Source organism: Ambystoma mexicanum, chromosome 8, assembly GCF_040938575.1.
Source record: "Ambystoma mexicanum isolate Mex_15411 chromosome 8, UKY_AmexF1_1, whole genome shotgun sequence".
Classification (NCBI taxonomy): Eukaryota; Metazoa; Chordata; class Amphibia; order Caudata; family Ambystomatidae; genus Ambystoma; species Ambystoma mexicanum.
The window spans coordinates 1,692,461,471-1,692,480,107 of NC_090929.1; the positions used below are offsets into that span (position 1 = coordinate 1,692,461,471).

At 47.9% G+C, this 18,637-nt stretch overlaps 1 protein-coding gene across 1 annotated transcript in view; it reads left to right on the plus strand.

Moving 5' to 3' along the window:
* Positions 1-18,637, plus strand: part of LOC138473831 (deleted in malignant brain tumors 1 protein-like) — an 835,597-nt gene that overhangs the window by 172,805 nt on the left and 644,155 nt on the right. The gene's annotated exons all lie outside the window — the stretch shown is intronic.

Genomic DNA, 18,637 nt, shown 5'->3' on the forward strand with positions numbered 1-18,637 from the left:
GGCTGGCACCACTCCGGACATTCCACTCGTGCTGAAGAACACTGCGACCTACAAGGAAGGAAAACACAGGTTAGCAAAGGCAAGACTTTGCAGCGCTGCGCATAGTGCTTACTTACCGCACCATAGCGGTCTTAATGCGCCATCATTTACCAGCGGGGCCGAACCATAGCCAGTTCGCTGCGCTCTAGCTCCGCATACCTAAGGGAGAAAAAAAGAGACATTTTAAACAAAGAAAGGCATGCAAGATAGCAACAAAACTAAAGAACAGCAATAAGACCTACTTGAACAATATCAAACGGGCCGGCGTCAGTGAAGTAACTGGACCGCACTCGCCCATGAAAGACAACGCGCCCCTGCAAAGAAGGCAGGACAGAGAGCACGCCTAATTCTACCACAAGGCAGAACCTTCCCCGCAGACCACATCAGGGCAAAGCTGAGAAGCATACCAGCGAGTAACCCGGCTGGGTGGCGTCCCTGTGGATACCAGGTGAGCGTAACATGTTCCTGGTAGCTCCTGCAGATCTCGCTGTTCCTGAGCTTCAGTTGTGGGGACAAGAAGGAGGATGTCGGGAGGTTCCTGTAAAGCCCAGGGAAGAGGCCAAAAGCTTCGCAAAACGTCGGTTTAAGATGTGAGTGCCTTAAAGACCACAAACTGGTATCCTTCCCACTGGCTATCTGGTTTTTAACAGGACTCTGAAGAAAATTTGACCAGTTGTTCCCACCAAACTCATCCTTGAAGAGGCCTTGAGAAGTTTGAGAATTTTTCACCAGAAGACTCCTTACAAGGAGGGCCATAATCACCAGATAGTAAGGGGGAAAGCTTCGGCTCCATAATTTAATACTTGGGAGGTCAGAATTGGCCCAATGGAGAATTTCCCATACTGTTTGTGTAACAAACACCCGTGGATGATCAAAGGGTTTAGTTTTGTTCCCAAGCCCTTTTGGAGTGGAAGATCTGTTTTGCTGTTGTTAATGAGCGTGCCGAGATATTTATTTATTATTATTTATTTATTAAGATTTATAAAGCATGCAGCAGCCCGTAGGCATTGTGGTGCTGTTACAGACATTAGTTGTTGGTTGCAAGAAAAGCATACTTAGTTACATGAACAGTAGAGCCAGTCATTGTGGGTTGGGTAGACATACTTGGTTCCTAGACAGTACAATACTGAATACTGGTTAGAAGATGCGCGCGGTAAACCTGCGCTTTTACAGACATTAGTTATTGGTTGCAAGAAAAGCATGCTTAGTTACATGACAGTAAGACAATCGTTGTGGGTTGGGTAGACATACTAGGTTCCTAGTCAGTACAGTACTGAATACTGGTTACAAGATGCGTGCAGAGTGGGGGGAGGGGAGGGAGTGTGGTGGGGGAGGCTGTGTTAGTTGAAGAGAGTGGTTTTTAGCCCTTTGCGGAATGCCGTGAGGGAGGTCTCAAAGCTGAGTGCCTTGGGTAGGGGGTTCCATAATTTGGATGCTAAATATGGGAAGCCTATCCCTCACGCTTTAGCCCATTTTATGGAATCTATGAACACCCCAAGGGTCTTCACCGAGGAGGAGACAGGGATGATGGTGTTGTCAATGGTGAAGTTGCAGTAATTTGGGTTTAGTTTAGACATCATTTCTTTGGGGCCTGTGAGGATGATCTCTGTTTTGTTTCCATTGAGACACAGACCATTGGTCGCCATCCAGGTTTGGATGGTGGAGTATATCTGGAGTAGGGCTGCTGAGTGTTGTTCATATGAGCCAGATAGTGGGAAGAGTACTTGCATATCATCGGCATAGTTAGTATAAGCTATGCCGAGGGAGTGAAGTTTGTCAAAGAGAGGTTTTGTGAATAGGTTGTGAAGAGTAGGTGCTGTGCAAGAGCTCTGAAGAACTTCGCAGTGGATGGTGGAAGGAGCTACGTTTGCCTGATCAGAGAAGACCTTCATGTCTCTGCCTTCTAAGAAGGATGTTATCCAAATGGAGGCCTGTTTAGTGAAGTGGGCTGCATGGGTGAGATGGGAGGTAAGAATCTTGTGATCAACAAGATCAAACGTGGCCGAGAGGCCGAGGAGCGGGAGGAGAGCTGGTTTGCCTATATCCATTATTTCGGTTATTTGGTTTTTAAGGTCCAGGAGGGCAGTTTTGGTGCTGTGGCCTTTGCGAAAACCAGATTGCCTTTTACCAAGAATGGTGTTAGATCCGAGGAAGTGTTGTATCTGGTTCTGGGCTGCTTTATCCAGGATTTTGAGGAGAAATGGGACGGTGGTGATAGGACGGTAGTTGTTGGGGGGTTAGGGTCTAGGGAGGTTTTATTTAGAAGGGAGCAAACCCAAGCTTCTTTTAGGCTGGATGGGACAGTACCTGTTGCAAATGAGGCATTAATGAATGCCGTGATGAGAGGAGCCAAGGAGTCAGCGCAGTCTTTAATAATGTTGGACGGACAGATGTCTCATTTGCACATGTATGTTTTGAGAGGTTTGAGGAGTTCGATGACTTCTGATTCTGAGACGTCTCTGAATGAGAAGAGGGGTGGGTGGGTTGAGGGTAGGAATAGTGGGCACAGTAGGAGGGTCCGACTTAGGAAGTGCTTTGAATTGTGCTTGAATTTGATACTGGAGTAATTTTATTTTGTTAAGCAGGGCTGCCTGTATGCTGGAGCACCAACCTTCATCTTTGGTGATCTCATCAGGGCTGGTGGAGGGGGTGATGAGGTCTTTAAAAATGGAGAACATTTCCTTGGATTTGGAATTGGCCTTGGAAATCCTGAATTTAAGGAGTTAGATTTGGCTTTAAATATTGCTTCTTTATATTGCGTTGATAGCCTTTTGAATTCATTCTTGGTGAAATCACTGAGTTTAGAATGCCAATTGGATAGAGCGAGGCGTTTACTGGTACGTAAGGCTAGTAAGTCTTCCGTGAACCAAGATTTAGTGTGAATTGATTTTTTCTCTTTTTTGGCTTCAATCGGGGCTATGGTGTCAATGGCTCTGGTAAGGGTGTCAGAGTAGATGTTGGCAAGTGAGCTGGGGTCGCTTGCGAAGTGGGGTTTGAGTTCAGGAACATCCAGGAGAGGGCGAATGTTGTGCTTCTTTAGTTTGTCAGAGCTTCTGACCTTAGCTGGGGGAGCGTAGGAGAGTACTTTAGTGGTAGGTTCAGTGGGAATAGAGAACTGGATGCATTTACGGTCCGTCCACGAGTAGGCAGAGTTGGAGATGATGGTGGAGGAGCAGTTGAGGTCTGCCACCCAATCGATGGTGCAGCCTTTACAATGGGTTGGGCAAGTAACTTTTTGTAGGAACCCAAGGTCTCCGAGTTCCTTAGCTAGGGCTGAGGCTGCTTTGTCCTTGGGGTCAATAAGACCTAGATAAAGGTCTCAGAGTAAGATTTTTTTTGTGGAGCTTTTTAGATTGTTGCCTAGTACATGGAGGAGGTGCCTTTGGAAGTCAGGAGCTGTGCCTGGCGGCCTGTATATGATAAGTAAGTTTATTGTACAATTAGGGGACAAGGACAGTTTGGCTGAGAGGAGGTCGGCATTACCTTCACAAGGGTGGTTGCACAACCTAATGGACAGCGCATCCTTAGAAATGAGAGCTACACCTCCTCCTTTCATGAGATGTCTATCTTGTTGGAGTATGGAGTATCCCTGAGGGAGAGCAAGCGAGATAGCTGGGCCGGATGTCTTGTGGAGTCAGGTTTCCGTGATGGCAAGTAGGTCTAGATCATGAATGGTGATGAGGTCGTTAATCTCGAGAGAATGGGCGGCGAGAGAGCGAGCATTTATGAGAGCACATTTGAGAGCTTGGGGGGGGTGTTCTTTTTTGTGATGCAAGTGGGAGGGGAGGAATAGGGGAGTGATGGAAGGGGGTGACCGATGGGGAGGGAGAATGGATTTGCTTGGTGGATTGGGGTTTTGGGCGTGCATGTAGAATGTGCATGGAGGCCGAGGGTCATATGGGGTGGAGTTGAGCGTGAGGGTATGGGCCAGACTAGATGGAACTTGGCCACGGTGGAGTGTGGGGACGCATAAGTGAGGGGAGTGCAAGAGCTCAGTCTGAGATTTCTCCTAGCTGTGGGGTTAGGGAGGCTAGGGTATAGTGAAGGATCAGTGCGTGACCTAAGCCTAGAGAGTCTGGATACTGGGTGGGTTAGAGAGCAGAGAGGTGCCGTGGAGCTGTTCAGGGAGGTAGTGTTGGCTGGGGTCACGGGCTGCGGAATGTGGGGGTAGAGGTATGTGTTGGAGGTCGGCATCATGGATGGATCAGCGTGCGGTAAGTGGCTAGTGTGAGTATTAGTGCCGGGAGAAGGTGCCAGGTTGGAGAGGTGCCGGGAGTGTTCTGGTGGGTGAACATGTAAGAAGACAGTAAATGTGTGATGAGAGATATTAGTATGCAGAAGGTAATGCAAACGCTGTAATGCGAGTGGTGTAACAGTGGTTGGTAGAGAGCATACGATGTGGTGGCAGAGATAGGAGAGGTCACTGTAGCTAGGCAGGTAGTCTAACGGCAGCACTAGGTGAGCATAACAAGCAGTAATAACAATAGAGGAGGCAATAAAGTTATCGGTCAATCTAGCAGTGGCAAAGAGTGAGAACGAGAATGCAGCACTAGCAATTGAGGAGGCAATACAGTTGTCGGTCAATCTAGCAGCGGCCGAACGTAAGTACAGAAAAATGCAGTAGAAGCAATTGGGGAGGCACTACATTTATCGGTCCGTCTAGCAGCGACCGAGAGTGAACACAAAAAATGCAGTAATAACAATTGGGGAGGCACTAAATGTATCAGTCTAGCAGTGGCAAATAGTGAACACAAAAAAGGCAGTAATAAGAATTGAGTGGTATTTGGGCCATGACAAACACGTCGTACGGGCAGGTACTAGGATGTTAGGGAGTATATTGCACGTGTGCGGATGCGTTTCGTCTCTGCTGCAGGCAGAGGCTATAGTGTTATCAGGAGGAATAGTAGCCTTAGAGTAAGAGTCGGAGTTGGGAGGCAGTGGCGTGCTAGTGTGTAGCAAACCGAAGTTAATAGGGGGTACTCACAGACTTGTTTGGTAGTGGATGAAACAGAGTCTCTGGCCGACGGTACAATCAAATGCAAAAATCCACCAATGATCTTACGGCAGGGTTGCTAGGCAACCAGACAACAATATAGTGGGGCGGCCATTTTACTAATCTCCTCGTGGTTCTGCATGGGGAAAATGAAGGATAAGGCCGTGGCAGGTCATAGAGCATGGCTGAAGAAGCTCGGTTCCTCCCTGGTAGCGAGGATCTAGGGTCTGCTTACTGGGCCACAGCAATCTAGATGCCGTGTGGGGTTGGGTCGATGATGAGCTGATGAAGCAGACCGGCTTCAGCTGAAGACTGCGGAGAGGGATGAGCTCCTGCCCACCCGACAATTGCGGAGAAATGCAAAGTGAACAGACAGGGTTGTGCCTTTAAACAAGTGCCTTCACAAAGAGGGCCGGTTTGCGCCTTCCGGCGGGGCCAACCCAGCAAAACGAAAAAGTCCACCAATGATCTTACGGCAGGGTTGCTAGGCAACCGGACAACAATACGGTGGCGGCAGCCATTTTACTAATCTCCTCGTAGTTCTGCACGTGGAAAATGCGGGATAAGGCCGTGGGAGATCATAGAGCGTGGCTAAAGAAGCTCGGTTCCTCCATGGTAGTGAGAACCTAGGGTCTGCTTACCGGGCCACGGCTATCTGGATGCTGCGTGGGGGCGGCTTGATGATCAGCTGATGAAGCAGACTGGCTTTAGCTGACGACTGCGGAGAGGGATGGGCTCCTGCCCACCCGACGATCGCAGAGAAAATGTAACCTGTTCTGTCAGTGCTAAAGAGTTTTCCTGATGAACCACTTGTGCGTCCTTCTTGGCCCACGTCAGTGATCTCCCAAAATCATGAGAGTGGTCTTTGAGGGGTTCATGGCCAGCCCGTTTGTCGTTAGGTATTCTTCCAAGGCATATATGCTCCTTTGCAGACCGATAGGTGTTAAGTTGAACAGGACAACATTGTCTGCAAAGAGTAGATTTGTCACCTGTTCTGTGGCTAGCTTTGGAGGAAAGAGTCTTGCTTTCTACCAGACTTCTTTGAAGTCTGAGAGGAACAAACGAAATATGGTGGATGCCTATTCTGCAGGCTCTCTCTCTCCCCTAGCCATTCCCTTACTGTGGCTACTATCTATCGGCCACTTGGTCAGATCTCCTCCTTCCTCTCTGAGTGGGCGGACCTCTCCTCCTCACTCCTGACCTCAAGCACTCAACTCCTCCTTCTTGGAGACCTCAACATCCACCTGGATGCCTCCTGTCCTCCCTCTGGACTCTTTTGCGACCTCTGCGACTCTCTCTGACTCCCTATTCTCTCCTCTGGCCCAACTCACACTGAAGGGCACACTCTGGATGTTCTGATCGCCTCAGACCTTCCCCTCTCTGTCCCTCTCTCCACTCCTCTCCCCTGGAATGACCACTTTCTCCACTCCTCCCACCTCACCCTCCCTGCCCCTCAGGCCAAGCCACTTCCAGCACTGCCACCCACCTTCTCGGTCATCCGACCCATGAAGCGCGTATCAGTTGAGGCTTTCGCCGCCACCTTCTCACTCCCTCATCCCCCTGACTGTCACCCTGACATAGCCCTCTCCACGCTTCACTCTGCTATATCTGATACTCTTGATAACTTTGCTCCTGTCATGAGAAGCCCAAAGCCAAGTGCAACTCTTGGTACGACTCGGACCTCGTCACCCTAAAACGCAAGTGCAGGGTGGCCGAGAGGAAATGGCGTGCTTCGTGTACATCCTCTGACAAACTGTCCTGACACCTGCTCCAAAGGCAATACCGGCTCTCTGTCCTAACCAAGAAGAGAGCCCATATCCAAGCCTGCATCTCTGCGGCATCTAACAACTCTGCTGAACTCTTTAAAATCTGCAAGGAACTTGCCAATCCTGCCGCAGTCTCTACCTCTCCTGTCCGTTGCCATGCCCTCTGCACGACTCTGGTCTCATTTCAACTCTAAAACTCAGGACATCCTGTCTTCTCTCTCCTCCTCCCCCCTTCCTCCCACCACTCCCTACTCTTCCTCTTGCCCTTCTTCGGGCCACCTCTCCTCCCTCCTTCTCTGCCTTTCCCCCGTTCTCTACAGATGATGTTTCTAGACAAGTCTGATCTATGAAAGTCTCATCTAAATAGGTTCACCCCTGCTCCTCCAAAACTATCAAGGACAACATCGACTCCCTGGCTCCGGCTTTGGCTGACTTCTGCAACCACTCCTTCGCCACTGGAGTGTTCCCATCCGCCCTCAAGCACTCCCTTGTGCACCCTCTTCTTAAGAAACCCTCTGCCGACCCCTCCTGCCCGGCTAACTGTCACCCAATCTCGATCACTCCCTTCCTAGTGAAGCTCCTGGAGAAACTGGCCATCTTCCTGCTTAATCTCCACACTGAATCTCTTGGTTGTCTCCATGATCACCAGTCTGGCTTCAGAGCTGCCAGAAGCACGGAAACTGCTCTCCTGAACATCTGTGAAGACCTACTCTCCAACCTTGATGCTAACACCCCTTGCTTCCTCATCCTGTTTGATCTCTCTTCAGCCTTTGACACTGTCAACCATGCCATCCTGCTCAACCGTCTCAATGATAACCTGGGTATCAATGGTCAGGCTCTGGCATGGCTGACTTCTTTCCTCTCAGACAGACCCTCTCAGGTCCAACTTGGGTCCTTCCTCTCTGCTACCTTTTTCTCTACCTGTGGTGTCCCCCAGGGGTCTAACCTCTCTCCCTGGCTGTACAACCAATACCTGGCACTCCTTGCCCATCGTATTGCCGCTCTCTGCCCCAACTTTAAGTGCTATGCGGATGACACCCAGCTCATTTTCAGGCTACCCTCGGCCTCCTCCTCTCCTTCCCTAACCTCTGTCTTTCTGCTATCCAGGAATGGTGTGCCGCCAATGACCTCTGCCTTAATGCCAGTAAGACTGAGATTCTCCTCATCGGCACACACCTCCTTTCCTGCAGCTCTCTGGCCGGCCTCTCTTGGCCCTCTTCCTGCTCCCACCTGCAAGGCAAAAAACCTTGGGGTCATCTTCGACTCCACACTCTCCTTCTCTCCTCACATCTCTGATGTCTCTAAGAAATCACACTACCAGCTGCACCACCTCAGAGGTATTCTTCCTTTCCTCTCCTTCCCCCAGAAGCTCACTGTCTCCAGAGCTCTGGTTCTCTCTAGGCTGGGCTATTGCAACAGCCTCTTTCTAAATCTGCCTGCTTCTACACTCCGCCCTCTGCAACTTATCCAGAACAGGACTGCAAGACTTGTCCTTGGCCTCAAGCCCAGGGATCGTATCTCTCCAGGACCGAAATCTCTGCACTAGCTCCCAGTGGCTGTGAGGATTAAGTTCAAAACCCTCTGCATCGTCCACAAGGCCTTCTGGGGCCTCAATACCTTCAACTCTCTCTCCCTAAATATCTTCCTTCTCGAGCTCTCCACCTATCCGCCTCCAACTCCCTCAGGGTCAGTCGCTTCTCCAAGCAACGAGTTGGGAGCTGGTGCCTCCCTCTGGATCAGCCTCCCAGCCTCCCTGAAACTTGAGGAGAACCATCTCCGGTTCCGGAAGCACCTCAAAACCTTTCCCTTTGCTTCTGCTTTTTCTTCTCCTCTCCTCTGCTGTCCTCCAGGCTGTAACCTGAATTGCACTGGCAACCTGGACACCCTCTGATCTCAGGCCCCTCCCCACCAGCTTCACACATCTGCACTGCCCTTCCAGCAACCTCCGCACTTGGGGACTGTTTCTGTATCCCTACAGTCCCCCCTACCAGCCCTTGACACCTGATGTCTACACTTACCCATGCACTTGCCACTAGCTGGCCTTACACACTTATTGTTATCCCATGTACTGCACTGTCCCTTCCCCCTTTCCCACGCACTTGGGCGACCGGAATGACACCTGGCCTAGTAGGATCGTTTGTCTGCCCTCCCTTTGTACCCCTACCAACACTTGTGTATAGACGCGTTATAAATGCCATATCATATCATATCATATCATATCAACGGACAGCGTTGCTTCAGCCCCCCAGATGTGCCAATTGATCGCTATAAGAGACCATGTCCAAGGCGAATCTTAACATTGGTGCATTCGTAGAGGGATTTTATGGCTTCCTATAGATCAGTCAGACATTGCCATGCCTTCATTTTTGCGCATAGCAATTGGCGGTCGACACTATCAAAAGCCTTTTTAATATCTATGAATGTCACTTAGATTTTTATTTTCTCATTTAATGCTTTGGCTTTTAATATGTTGATCAAGAAGAGGCTTAGTTCTGTGCCAACCCCCTTAACAAAACCTGTCTGTCGCGGGTCTTCTCTTTTGGACTCTTTCGTCCAGCGTTGAAGGTGTTTGAGAAGAAACGCTGCAAATAGATTGCCCAAGGAATCCAGGAGTGCTATTGGGCGGTAGTTTGAGGGGTCGGATCTGAGACCTTGCTTGTAAATTGGAACTATTATTGCAGAATGCCATGAATCCGGTATTGTGCCCAACTTTATAATTTGGATAAGCAATGCATCTACAGAAGGGATCCAGATCTCTGGAGTTTCCTTCATAATTGAATTAGAGATTCCGTCGGGCCGCGGGGCCACAGGCTGGTTAGCTTTTTTAATTAGAAGTTCAACATCGAGGAGTCAAGGTGGAATGACCATCCTCAACCTGGTTTTTCTACTGGTGCTTGGAGAGCACTATCACTCGGCTTGAATAAACGTTTATAGAAATAAGTCCAGGCTTCTTGTGAGACTGTATGGATAAGGGGGTCACCGCCACCCAACTGTTGTCTGTTTAGTAATCGCCAAATTGATCTGTCGTCTTTTTGGTGAGAAACTTGAACATTTGCTCAGCGTCCAGTTGCATCATCTCCCGCTTTGTATAGCGACAGCCAGTTCTCAAACCTTTGCTTCCTTTTTCTTATTTTGGTTAAGTATTGAGGCTTATGCTCCTTGGCAATCATCTTAATTTCTTTATTTAGGAGGTTTTTCTCAGATGTGATTCTTTTATTAGGAAGATGCTTGTTGGCTGTCTCAAGTGAGAGAGCCATTTTCGGTGGCCGTTTGAATACCTGAAGAAGAGGAACGTAATTTATTCTGCCATCTTGCATCAGCATGCCAATAGCTTTCTTGGTGAACCGCAGTGTTTCACGCTCAGTCCCACAGAGGCTATTGGTTCTGTGGGGAGGATCTAATTCCACGTTGTAGGTTTCTTGCAAACAACTGGATCCACCCTTCTATGTACTTTTTAATAGCACGTGATCACTAGTGATTTTCCCCAATTACTTCTAGAGACATGATATTCTGAATTAAATTGACTGGAGATGAAGACAGAGGGCCTCATTACAAATGTTGCGGTAAGGCAACAACGGCGCCGGTATAGCTACCGGTACAGTTGTTACCTCACCGCAACGTTCTGAGTATGCTCACGGGTGCCGCTCTGGAACGCCTTGTCAGACCAGGCGTGCAGAGCGGCACCCGCGAGCAGTACCGGATGGCAGCAATGGCCCCGTTATTAACAGGGCCGTTGTTGCCATCCTCCCCATTCCCATTGAGCCCTATGGGTGCTCAATTGAGCCCTATGGGGCTCAAATGGGAATGGGGAATAATTTTTACCGCTGCTCAGAAAAGGGCAATTACCGGGTCCGCAAAGGTTGGCATGACCCGGTTATTGCCCTTTTCTGGGCGCCGGTAAAAAATCATTACCGGCGGCAGCCGTGCCCTTAACAAGGGCACGGCTACCGCCAGGGTCGTAATGAGGCCCACAGTCTAGTATACTAGATCTGGGTCCATTGGACCTTACCGAATTGGTGGGTGTTCACCGACTGTTTGGCCGTTGAGGATGTGGAGGTCGCGGCTTGACATTACATTCCACCATACGGAAGCTCTACTATCACCTGGGAGTCTGAGGTCCCACTGGGGTGGGGGGAGACCCGTTGTTTTTTTCAATACATCGACAGTTTAGGTCACCACCCACTATGGTAAAGTCCAGCTCGAATAGGTAAGTCCAGCGATCAATGGAGGATGCTACCAGAGCTAGAAAGTGGTCAGTGGATAAGCCGGCCGGGTTCCAGTAGATGTTGATACCAAGGCCTTTAAGAGGTTCCTTTTGTAAGGGTTTCTTTCAGGCAGACTATTTGCAGGAACAAACATGGGCTTTCAAAAAAAAGCTGTAGTTAGCCCAGACCCGTTTTTTTCACGAAGGAGACAAGGCCCGCCGAGCCGATGGAGACGATCATGCTGTTGATATCATCTAGTTTGCTATGAATGGCAGAAAAGCCTTCCTGCATGCATGCCATTATCCATTGCGTCTCTGTCAGTTTGACATGTTCTGCAGCCTCACCTGCAGATGTGGGACTAGGCGTAGCAGCTGGGGCTTGTTGAGCAGCTTTAGCATATATATTGATAGAACTTTGCTTTTTCACACCCCCATTAGTTGTTTGTGGCCCCAGGCATATTCAGAGTCACCCAGGAGAGAGAATGAGCACGCCACCACCGCCTCCTCCCCTACGTGGCGACAAACTACAGTATCCAAGACAAATGTTATGTCCTCAGATAGCACACTGTAGGGGGCACAGATCTGTGAAGACTGCCCCAATAAATAACCTCCTGAGGTGAGAAGAGGCAATATAAAATGTGCCCCAGGGGTGAGGAGCCGGTGTCCTGTTAACAGCAGTCACACTGGGCAACACAGGTCTTAAATTGCCCAGCACCACCCAGAATGAAGTCCACTGCTTGGTGGAGCCTGCAGACATCTACAAAAAAGAAAAACAGGCCACAATTGCAAGGGTGATAAATGCAGGGCTATAATCCAATTGGGTCCAAGTACTTCCAGAGACCAGCTTTACTGTAGTCTAGCCCCCCATTGGGTAGGAGCTACTAGTGACACCCTTACGCACAGTTTGCCCACCACTGGGGTAATGTCAGAAAGCTAATCCAGCCAGCAAGTGTTTGGGTCATGTTATTTAGTAGAGCTCTAGGAGAACACCTTCAATACCCCAGCATGGTCCATCCATCCTTGGTGAGCATATACCAAATAAGATAGAGGAGAGCTGCAATTCCAGCATGTAAATTTGCATACTCACGGGCACAGCCAGTGCCAGACGCAGATTGCAGCAAGTCTTCGCTCCCGCTAGCACAGGAGGGGAGACCCAGCAATTGCAGCCTACCATGCAACCGCATTGGAGCCTTTATATAGCCAGGCAGGGCGCAGGCAGTCCGACCTGCAGCACTGTTGTTCCTTCACCACCAGGTCCTGTGGACCAAGCCTGCATGCAAAGTCCAATGGGGGGGAGCAATGGAATGACAACCGCCCCTTGCCAGGGTCCTGTGGGCCGCGCAGGCTCTCTAATTACACTGCCATAAGAGTAATAGCCAAGCGCCTCCTGGAGCATCACCGCTCCTCCCAAGACGACGTTTAAATGGCGGTCAACATCTCTCTCTCTGCACAGTTGGAACTACAGCGCCAATATTGGGGAAACCAGTTTGTGTCAGCACTGAAATATAGTGCTGAGCTCCATCCGCCTCCTCACCATTCAAAATCCTGATGAGCAGCAGTCAAAACGATGCCAGGAGCAAGCACATGCCATCTCTGGCTTCGGGGCACCAGAGATCTACAAAAGAACCATCACTGCTGTTCACGGCAAACAGCAACAACACTTCTCAACTCACTCCTCTAAAGTGTGGTGTTCCACATGGCTCTGTCTTGGGTCGACTCCTCTTTGCACTCTAAACCTCTGCTCTTGGGGCTCAAGTGTCGTCCTTTGGGTTCTCATACGAACTCTTTGCGGACAACACCCAGATCTTCTTCTCTTTTCCTGAACTCTACTCTGATCCCTCTAACAAAATATCCAACAGTCTCTGTGCCATTAAATAATGGATGGCTTTGCACTCTGTTATGTTAAACAGTGGTGCCCTTCCTTGCAAAAAGCTAACTCTCTTCTCGTCCCCTGCCTATCCAGTTCCCAGGTGACACTCTCCCCTACTCTACTTAAGCTAGAAACCATGGGGTCATCTATGACCCTTCTCACACCTTCTCTACTTTCATCTCCAAAACTGGAACAGCAGCTCGTCTCAACCTCCCAAATAATAGGAAAATCAAGCACCTCCTTCCTTTGAAAACTGCCAATCATCTCTTAACCACTCTTGTCTTCTCTGAACTGGACTACTCTGCCAGCATCCTCTTTAGTCTCCCCAACTATGCTTTCTGTCCTCTTGACAAGATCATTAACTTCGCTACCAGGACTCTCTTTGAACTCCCTCACTTCACACCTACTTCCTTGTACCATCACCAGGCTGGATGGCTGACCATACACCTACAGGGAAGAATTTTACAAACAAACTAAAGGGATTGAAATATGTGCATGTTGTGCATTTTAGCTCGAAAACCTATGCTTGAGAGAATATCTACTGGCACATGCTATAGAGAATGAACATTTTACACACAACATATTCACATGGTGCAAATAGCTAGAAGATATCTTTCTAATTTGGAAAGGCATAGAAAAATGACTTCAGGAATATGTGGATTTGCTAAACAATAATACGCTATGGATCTGAATATTTATCCTAGAAACAATAAATCACTGACAAAACCTGTTCAAAAGCCAACTGAAGTTAAAGCAATACTTCAAGGGGAGAGCTGCCATCTCAAGAATACGGTTAAGAATAGTCCTACACAGAATTCATAAGAGCGCGTAGAAACTGAACTGAAGAGAAGGTACTAGACAAAGAACCCTGCCATACCACACTCCATCAAAAAAAATCCACCGACATTAAAACCTTCTTCATCGACAAAATGAGCAAGATTCTCTAGCACATAGACGCCAGCTCAATATATGTATTTCAGATTGATTTTGTTTTGTATGGTTTTATTTCTCAGAATTTTTTTTGTCTTTGTTAAAAGCTGCAAGTCAGCTAAATAACAATAAAAAAATAGACGCCAGCTCTGCATCGACAGACCCACCGCACGTCCCTCCTCGCAAAACCCCCACATCCTGGACAACATTCAAGACACTCTCGACAGAGGACCTGGTAGAAACCTTGGCCGCCCGAAAAGTCACATTGAATACAGATGACATCCTCCCAGCATCCATCCTCAAGACCCTCCCCACAGAAGCTCTCCTTCCCTACCTAGAGATCATCAATAGCTCCCTAACTGAAGGCACCTTCCCATTGATCCTAAAAACAGGACAAATCCTCCCTCTACTAAAGAAACCCACTCTGGATCCCGACAACCTAGATAACTATCCTCCCTTCAACCATCTTCCCTTCCTAGGTAAGATAATCGAGAAAGCGGTAGCCTCACAACTTCAGTAACACATATTGACACCAACAATCTCCTCCAAACATACCAATCCAGATTCAGACCCAGATCAACACAGAGACAGCAACCATACAGGTGGTTGACAACGTCCTCAACATCCTTGACGATGGCCACCCCTGCCTCCTGGTTCTACTCGACCTCTCGTCTGCTTTCGACACAGTAGACCACGAGGTGCTTACAGTCATCCTACATCAGTGCCTGGTGATCAGCAACCGTGTCCTACGCTGATTCAAGTCCTACCTTGTCAGCTTGTTCAGATGGACTCCTCTAGATCGCCAATGCTACCTGCTACCTGTGGAGTCCCGCAGTGTTCCATCCTCTCCCCAGTGATCTTCAATATATACATGGAGCCACTGGGATCCCTCCGAGCCACACACAACATCTACATCCAGCAATTCGCTGATGACACACAGCTATAACTCAAGATCGACTCCATCAAGGACATCCATAGGCTCAAAACCTGCCTCTCGTTGATCCAATCTAAGATGTCCAGTACATACTTGAAGCTCAAACCCTCCAAAACCAAATTCCTAATCCTAACCAACAACACTGAACATCCTGACATACAGACCTGGCGATCAACCATGAACTCTGAGGGCTTCACACCCAAGCTCACCTACTGCACCAAATCCCTTGGGTTCCACATCGGCAAGCACCTCTCCTTCAAGACACACTAGCTGAGAAGACTTAGACAGCTTGGTATCAGTTCTCCCTCCTGCGAAAGGTCAAGCCCTTCCTCCCTCCGAACAGCTTTAGATCCACTGTTCAAGCACTGATCCTATCCCACCTAGATGGGTGCAATGCCCCTGAGAAGTGTCCCACACGTGACCACACGCCTCATCAACGGTCTACGCAGACACAACCCCATCATCCTGGCCCTCATCCACCTTCACTAGCTCCCACTGCACGCACAAATCACCTTGAAGTCTTGCTGCATCATCCATAAGGTTGTTGCCCTCAAGTCACCCAGCTATCTCGCAGAGAAACTCTGCATCTCCGGCAGACAGCGCACCACCAGAATCTAGGGCATGTGCAGACTTGAAATCCACTGCTCCAAAAAGGAAAGGACCAGAAAACAAGCCTTCTCTACTATTGAGCCTCCTCCCCATCGGCATAAGACTCGCCCCCACGCTCAGGGTCGGATTGGCCCCTCTGTCTTTTGGCCCGTGGCTGGGCCAAAATCGTCCCTGTGGGGTGGGGGCCGGTTTGGAAAAAATAAATAGAAAAAAATGTATTCTTTTTTTTTCAATTTTCTTTTTTTTCAAAAAGCCTTACATCCTTCTTAGAACAATAAATGAGTACCAACACAGGTTGGGTGATATTGTATGCATATTTGTTCTATAAAAAAGAGCTTAAGCGTAAGTGCTATAGAATAACATATTATCATTTGACCTTGGATGTCTGCTTGGATTTACAGTAATTTGACAATATGGATCTATGCACACAGATATTAATTATACATATGGTGATCCATTCTTGTATGAAATGTATATCACTTTAGTAAAATCATAACCATATTTTTTGTAGTGTACTTAGGAACAGTACTATTTGAAACCACTTCCTGTTTTGTCAAGGGGTGAAAGGTTGTGTTTCATCGCTTCCCGGGATGTCACTTTGTGGTGGGGTCAAATGACATCACTTCCGGTGATGTCATCAGAGGTCAAGGGTCGTGAAGTGAGGGGTGGGCCACTTTTTTGAGGCAAGGTTTAAGCCACTTTTTTTGGGGTGACCGGTCCTATTTCTTGCCCCAGTCCGACCCAGCCCACACTCGTAGAATTCAGAAAAGAACTCCGGACCCACCTCTTCAAGGAGTTTCTCCTCCTCAACACGTAGGCCATCACGTCGCCCCTCGCGACATCTGACTCACTAGACGCCGCCTACCGCTCTACGCTCAGCATCCCGGTACAGCTTTACCTCTCCTGTGTCCCCCTCTGTATCCAAACCCCTGCTGTATATCTGTTCTGTTGTTACCACTGAAAAGCACTCCGTTATGCATTTGCAATGTTGTACACCTCTGTAAAGTGCTCCGTTATGTATCTGTATTAGTGTAAACCTTTGTAAAGCGCTCTGTAGCTTCTTGAAGCTAGGTCCGCGCTCACGAAATACAATAATAATAATGAACATTGATACAAAAAAAGTTTTTCAATGGGGAGAAATTGTTGAAGCAAACCAAAAAGCTTGTAGAAAAGGTAGAAACAGTTTTCTAATGCCACAAAACAGAGGTAAGATTCTGATCTCACGCAGAACATGTTTCTTTTTACAAAACATGGCAAAAATAGTCATTTTGAATGCATTGTGTCCTCCCACAGATTCCTCATCTTAGATATCGATTCCTGCTTTGGCAGATCTCAGAAAACAATTTCATCAGCAGGGGGCAGATACGGCTTCGGCATCTAAGTCCCTCAATGCCATTCAGACTCGGGTCCAGAAGTGACTCAATGGTGATATAAATAGCTTGAACTGCTCCTCATTGCCTCAGTTCATTTTTCCGCAGGGTCAGCACTCTGTTGGAACGGTTCAATCGCCTCAGATTTTCTTAACGCATGTAGATTACTTACATTTTCTCTGTAAAATGTCAATCCCAAAACTAAAATGTTTCAAGGGATGTGAGGATTGTGGTTTGAAAATGCTGATCACGTTTTAAGCACGGGACAAGGGGGTTCACTCGAGCATAGCACACTCTATGGCTTCTTCGGCACGAGGACACAGTTCCATTACCAACATCAGGGCCTTCTGTGCCCAAGTCTTTTAAGTTCTATTCTATTCGATGGAATTTTTGTAAAGTGCCAACTAACCCGCAGGCCTCAGAGCACTGACAGAACATACAAATGTAAAGACATAAAAAGTTACATTGAGAGGCGCTAGGACTGTGTCAACGTGAGATACAGGCAAGGATAGAATTTGAAACCTCCGCCATCAAACAGATGGGTTTTGAGGGCTTTTTTAAACGGTGCCAGCAAAGGGAGTTGCCTGATTGGTAGGGGTAAATTGTTCCAGGCTCCTGGACCCCAGGCATTGAAGCTCAGATCTCCAAAACTTTTAAGTCTGGTCCAAGGTTGCAAGAGTAAATCCCTATGGCTAGACCGCAATGCTCGTCTGCATTGCAATCTATCAATACGGGATTTGGAATAGCCAGGAGCATTACCAGCAAGACATTTATAAACTATGCAGGACACTTTGAAAACTTTGACACTTTGAAAACTTTGACACTCTGCTGTATCGGCAATCAGTGTAGTTTTCTCCAGGCGTCCAAGACATGATCTTGTCGTCTGATGCCACAGATGGCTATAACGGCCCTGTTCTGGGCAACTTGCAATTATCTGACATGTGCCTGTGTAGTACCGGCCAGAAGACTGTTGTAATAGTGAAGCCTCGGATTAATGGTTGCTGCAGCTAACAAAGCCCTGTTATCTTCTGACAGGTATGGCCTAATTTGCCATAGAAGCTGCGTGATATATGTGCAGTTAGAGGTCACATAGGAGACATGCTCCTTAAAATCAAGGTGGCAGTCAAAAAACACTCCCAAGGTTTTAACCTGACTAGAAACGCGGATTCTGTCCCCTCCAATAAGGAAGGCCTCATATTTGGGATCTAATAGCTTAAGTTTAGCTGGACAGCGAATGATTAAAAGCTCTGTTTTTTTGCTGTTCAATGCCATGGAGTTTTTCCCCATCCAATCTTTGATGATATTGAACACCCCACTGATAAGAAGCGTATCTGCCTCATAATTACCAGATAGTTCCAGGATGAGCTGGGTGTCATCGGCGTAATTTATGTGTTTAACACCTATGCTGTCCAGTAAATAAAAGAAAGGTTTGGAGTAGATGTTGTATGGCAGGGGAGATACACTAGACCCTTACGGGACACAACAGCACAGTAGGACTTCTTGAGATTTAAAATCCTCCACGGCTACTTTAGCTCTCCTAGGACCCAAAAAGGATCTGAACCAATTAGCAGCTAGTTTGGTATATTTTCCGTCTTTGGTTAGCCTTTCCGCCAGCTTATCCTGATCCACCAGATCAAAGGCGGCGGACAAGTCTAACAACAGCAGCATAGCTAATTTGCCTTGATCAACAATTCCCACAATGGTAGACCGAACTTCCACCAAGGCTGTTTCCGTTACGTCGTTCATTCAAAATCCGGACTGACTGCTGCATAGAAGGTCTCGTTTTTTGACAAATGTGTTGTGTTGAGTACAGGCTACCTTGTCAAATATTTTTAATAAGAATGGGATGTTGGTTATTGGACATTAATTAAGAGGGTTAATGGGATATAGACCCTCTTTTTTTAGTAAAGGGGCGATCCAGA